Genomic DNA, 5,772 nt, shown 5'->3' with positions numbered 1-5,772 from the left:
CAGACAGAGAGAAGGAAGAGCAGGGTCATTACCTGGCTTTCTACTGATGTCAGAGCAGCCCACAGGAGAGGACGAGAGGTTCACCCTTCCCCAAAACTGCGTTTTTACCTGTGGTTTTGGTGTGTAAGTACACTACTAGGCTGTCACATACCATCTGGATGTACTACAGGACAATATAAAGAGGGGCATTATGCCTCCTTTAGTGGGGAAACAAGAGGCACACAAGCAGCACAACCAACCCAGGATTATCCAGCGGGACAAAGCCAATAACCAGGTGCCCCGCATGCAAAGGTAACACTCACATCCTTACACTGTGCTACAGATTACCTATATAATCTGTTTTTTTCCCAAGCTTCCACTTCCTCCACATCTTACCCTCTTACATCAACATATCCCAAACTCACAACCTGCCGTCATCCAGGGCCAGTGCTGCATTTCCATCATTAGAACCTGCACAAATTCCCAGGAAAACCAGAGCTGGAGCCAAATCTATCTAACAGTATTCTGACCCACCACTAAGGACTCAGGCAACCAGTGTTCCTGTGGTTTCTGCACTAGAGCTTTCTGATGCTTTCAGAGGAAAGAACTTCCACTGCAAGACTCACAACACAGAATTAGTTGCAGGAACCATTCCCAGCCAAACTCCAGTCTTTGTACTCTTGAATGTTCCCTGCTGATGGGTGTGAGTTGAGTGGTGGTTCCAGCCTAAATGAAGAAACATTTTCAGGTTTAAAAACTGAAGACTCAAGACAAAGCTTAAACTTTGGCATGATCACTTCTTCTGATCACATAGATGGCAGAGAAACAGGTCCTTGACCAAACAACTGCTGGCTACTCCAGTGAACAACTGGCAGCTACAGCAGACAGCATGTGCCATGGTATTTTCACAATGGGCTTGGCACACAGAGCACTGCGCAAGAATCAACCTTCTGCTCTGGCTCCATCAGAATAAAGCCGGTGATAAAGGCCAGACTTGACTACTTTAGCTCTTCTTTTTACAAGATGCTCTTGCAGACCTCAGCATAAGGACATGTCCAAGGCCAAGCTGCAGTATGCAGTACACTGTATTCCACTCCTGTAACTGAGAAAGCTGGATTACTTATCTAAGTTACACCAAGGCTGCACTTGCCCTGGAACCACAGGGTATCAGGACAGCAGAGAGGCAGCTCAAACCCATGCGACCTGCTCAGCTCTGACTCTGCAACTACTGTCACTGTCCTAAAGAGATTATAGGCTAAATTTGATGTGATACCATAAACTCAGGTAACAGATAGCCCAGTCAAGCAACAACATGGCAGAGAACAGAAGCTGTAAGTAGATGGATGAAGCATGAGCTCCAAAAACAGTTCTGCAGGCATTGGCTCACTTGTGATGAATGAGGCATGAGGCATTCAGGAGAGTTTTAGTTGCATCTTAAAAGGTATACATTGTTCTTTTACTTTATTTACCTGATTTATAATAAGACTCTACAGAAATACTGGCATTCCTGAGGCACCCGCTGCTATGCGCTGATACTGTGATACTTTCACTGCCCTTATGTGAAAAGAGAAAAAAGCCCATTAACATTCTTTTTAGTAACTTGCCATCATTTGCTTCAGAAAATGAATAATCCAAACACAAAGAATAAAAGGGATTTTTGTCTCCAAAGCAGGAAAGGAAGTATTTTTCAAACTCAAGAATGCACAACAGACCCTGGCCATGAGCCTATTGGCATCTGTGTCTCGATCCAAATGAACTTTAAGATGTCTGTTCTCCCAGAGGATATGTACTATTACAAAATAAGAAATGAAAATTCATGGCTGCTTTTAATCTATCTGAAATATGTGATACAGACACAGCATATTTTGTACTTGTTTTATACTCCTCATGTTCGTTTCAGCCTGCTGCAGCGTTATTAGGCTATTTCTATTCCTGAATCACAGAATATAACTAATATTTCCAAGAGAACCCACCCAGGGCCACATAAAGCCGTCTGCTTTTAAGTCAGCAGTGAGCTCTTCTTACAGATACAGGGTACAGACAGCTCACACTGTCACTCCAACCAATTATGCTGCTGTTTGTTTAAGTAATAAAGGAGTTTGTTCCAAACAGTTGGTTTTTTTTCCCAGCATTTGTTCTCCACATGTGGTTTGCTTCCTCAAGTATTGATTTTTCACAGTTCAGGGTTTTTTTTTCCTGCCTTTTATCCACCAGGCTAATTGCATTCTTACTCTTTTCTGTTTAATGAGAGCTGACATCCAGCTCAGTGCTCTGTAAAACAGGAAGCAATGTTATTTCCTGTTCCAAGGAGGTAACAGTTTAAACTGACCTCAGATGAATTGGACACATGGGAAATGGACAAATCCAGCCTTGTGATGAATTCAGATTTCTTCTATTGTCAGAGGGAAGATGTCATCAAGTCCCTTTGTCCCATTCTCCTGCATCCTAAAAGGGTCTGTCACCCAGAAGAATAGCTCCTTAACCCAGCTGCCACAAACCATGCTCAGCTGTTCACAATCTCCTCCCTTGAGGAAACTGATCTCTCTCTGCTGCTTACCAGTGGGATCCCAGATCACCTTGTACTTGGAAGACTTGCTTTACACAACTAAAGCCACCAGAGCCACCTGCCAGATCCTCCATTCCCCCTCTAACACCTGCAGTCACATACCCCCACGAAGTTAGTGCAGATAAGGTCAGTCCATACAACATACAGCTGCAGTAACTGCCTGCCCCCTAAACTGCCTCATCTGCCCATGGATATCACAGACTGGTTTGGGTTGGAAGGGACCTTAAAGCTCATCCAGTTCCAACCCCCTGCCATGGGCAGGGACTCCTTCCACTAGACCAGGTTGATCCAAGCCCCTGTGTCCAACCTGGCCTTGAACACTGCCAGGGATGGGGCAGCCACAGCTTCTCTGGGCACCCTGTGCCAGTGCCTCAGCACCTTCATAGTAAAGAATTTCTTCTCAGTATTTATGCTGTATCTCCCCTCTGTCAGTTGCTCCACATGCCCCCATCTACCTACAGAGAGCTCTCCTGCAAATATGCCAAATTCAGAATTCTGTAACAAATCCCTATTCATTATCCTGATCAACACAGGAACTGAGGTTTCCTGAAGCAGCCCACTTTCGTAAGGAAAGGAGCCATGTCCTGACCCTCAGCTTTTCTTCTAAAGACTCAAATTAATTGTAAGAAAAGCAGTGGTCACCTCTGAAAATACATACTGCTTCAATGTGGAAGTGTAATGTATGCACTGTACCTACTCCTGACTAGGCAAAGCAGCAGGAGTGAAACACAAACTCAAGTAAAAGTTGGAAAGTAAAATCTGTGTTCCCAAACCAAAGCATTCCCCCAGTTTCCTGCAAGCCAGATCTGCTGAGTCAGGCACCACTCTGCTCACTGGCTCCAACTCTGAAGTTGCTTCTCTTACAGCAGTGAAACATGGTTTATGTTTTCCTTCGTTATGAAAATCCCTATCTGAAAACATAACAAGAATTTATAAAAGGAAGTAAAGATAAGATAGTGGTGCCAATCTGGCATCATCTCTGCCTGTCAAATGATTAACGCATTTATCACAGCTGATGAAAACACCCCAACAAAACCAATAGCTGCAAAGGGGATTCACCAGAGTCCATGAAGGGAAGAACAACCCTCCGGAGCATTTTAATGTCTAAAGCTGAAGTTTCCTCTCATGTGAGCTTGGAGTTTGAGAGCACTGAACCCTCTGCCTAGAGGATTAGGGTTTTTTTTTCTTTATGCAAAGCCTTTGAAATCAGAAATTTAAACTCTTGTATGTTCAGTGATTGGGCACCTCTTGGTAGCTCTGGCTGCCTTTTATTCTGCCCTCAAGGAAACAAGTTAATATAAAAGAACTGCAGTAACATAAACTTTGTAAGAAAGGCTGATCTAAAGTTACCGAGGATTTTAGCTGGAGAAGAGGTGCTTAATGCTGCTTGGTCAAGAGAGCATAATGGGTTGAGGAAGAAAACTTCTATAAGGAGACTTCTAAAATGGTGCAAACTGAGGTAATCCTGTATTTGAGTAATGCAAAAAGTAAGTAAGAGAGCTTAATGTCACAATCTGCGCTGTATCACAGAGCTTTGCCCCCTTTCTCGTCATGATGAGCAGGGCAAATTATTTCTGCCCACTGTGGAATTTATTCAGTTACCAGATTCTAAGACATACAAATGTAAATTGAGGGACTGGGGTTTTTAGAAAAGACAGCCTCTGCACACACACCTCACTGCTGGAAGAAGTAGAAAAAGTGTTACCTTTTAAAAATACTCTAAGTTATGACACAGAGAAGGTGCTGAAAGTGAAGGAGCAGCACAAGACAGATGCGTTAAGTGAGACATTGACTGGCACACAGGGTAAATAGAAGACTTTGTCCTTTACTCCATCTTCTTAAGCACTGCAGGAGAAAGACAAAACTGGCAAGTTCTCTTACTCCCAAGCATACAAACAGGCTGTGAAACCTCTGCAGTACCTCCTCTAGCTACGATCAACAAGCAAAATAAACATCTAGATTTAATCTGGGATTTTCCTGTTATAATGACATGGTATCTGCAAGTGCCCAAACCTGAAAGTCCTGGGCCTGTGAAAACCCAGGGATTCCTTTGAAGGCTGGGCTTCACACTTGGGTATTCTTTCCCTTGGTAGCAAACCCCAAAGACATTTTTGCAGTGGGTTGTTTTTTTCCCTTGCTTGGTTGGTTTTCAATATTCCTGTGCGAGCTTTCCTCCCCCTTAGAAACTGATCTCAATCTGCAGGTGAGCACATCTTACTTAAACTTCTGTGGGTATGGTCTGCGATCTGTGTCAGCCTGTTTGCGCTTCAGAATTCATCTGCTTCTTTAATTAAACAGCAACAAAAACGTGTCTGTATTCAAAATCCTTGGGAAAGGCATGTTCTGAGCTGCATAACAGACATCACTAAAGCTCTCCTGCTAGTATTAGTGATTCAGGAGGACAAAGCTTGCTAATGAAAGGGTGTATCTGTAACTTTGTGCAGAGGAACAAACTGCTTTCAGTACGTAATTACTTCTGCAATCCTGTGATTCCCCTTTCTTTTAGCCCACAAGCCAAATGGCAAGACTTTAGGAAAAAGCAGTGGATACATTAGCAAACCTTGGTTTAGCTCTCTACAGAGCTAACACTGCTTTCATTTGAGAGACAGGACTCCCATCTACTACAACCCTTTGGGTAAGTCAATAAACAAGTACACAAGAGGAAACCTGGTTAATATCAGACTGTATTTTAAGAAGTGAAGGCAGGCCACATCTGTGCTATTGGAAAAGAGCGTGATGAAAGTTGATTCATCCAGATATTAAAGACCGGGGCTGAGTACAAGAGGTGCAGGCAGGTCTGAACAGTGAGTGCCTGGGCAGGAAAACGAGCAGTTGAAATTCAGTATAAATAAAGCAATGCACACAGAACAACTTTCAGCTTCACTGTGCGAAAATAAGCACTGAGTTAGTATGAAAGAAACGTAAAGAAACATCAGCTCAAAGCTAACAGGGGTCAGAAAAGCAACTGGGGAAAGGAAAGTAAAACCTGAAAATGCTCTTGCATCCTGAAAGCCTTTCAACAGGACAATTGGTATGCAGCATAGAGGAAGGATACATGGATGGCCAAAAGGTCATCCCCATGTGACACAGTTAAACAGAATGTCCTCTTCCAAGCTGTGAAGCCTGGAAGTGATCAGGCAACGCTATAAACACCAGAAGTGCTTTGAAGCTGTTCAATGTTTCTTCCAATAAAAAACAAACCAACAAAAAAGGCAACTAGGAGGTGT

This window comes from Pezoporus occidentalis, unplaced genomic scaffold (genome assembly GCF_034315485.1).
Source record: "Pezoporus occidentalis ecotype Australia unplaced genomic scaffold, CSIRO_AGI_Poc_V1 ctg25, whole genome shotgun sequence".
NCBI classification, from domain to species: Eukaryota; Metazoa; Chordata; class Aves; order Psittaciformes; family Psittacidae; genus Pezoporus; species Pezoporus occidentalis.
The sequence above is the reverse complement of the archived record's forward strand: the minus strand, read 5'-3'. Positions refer to the sequence as shown.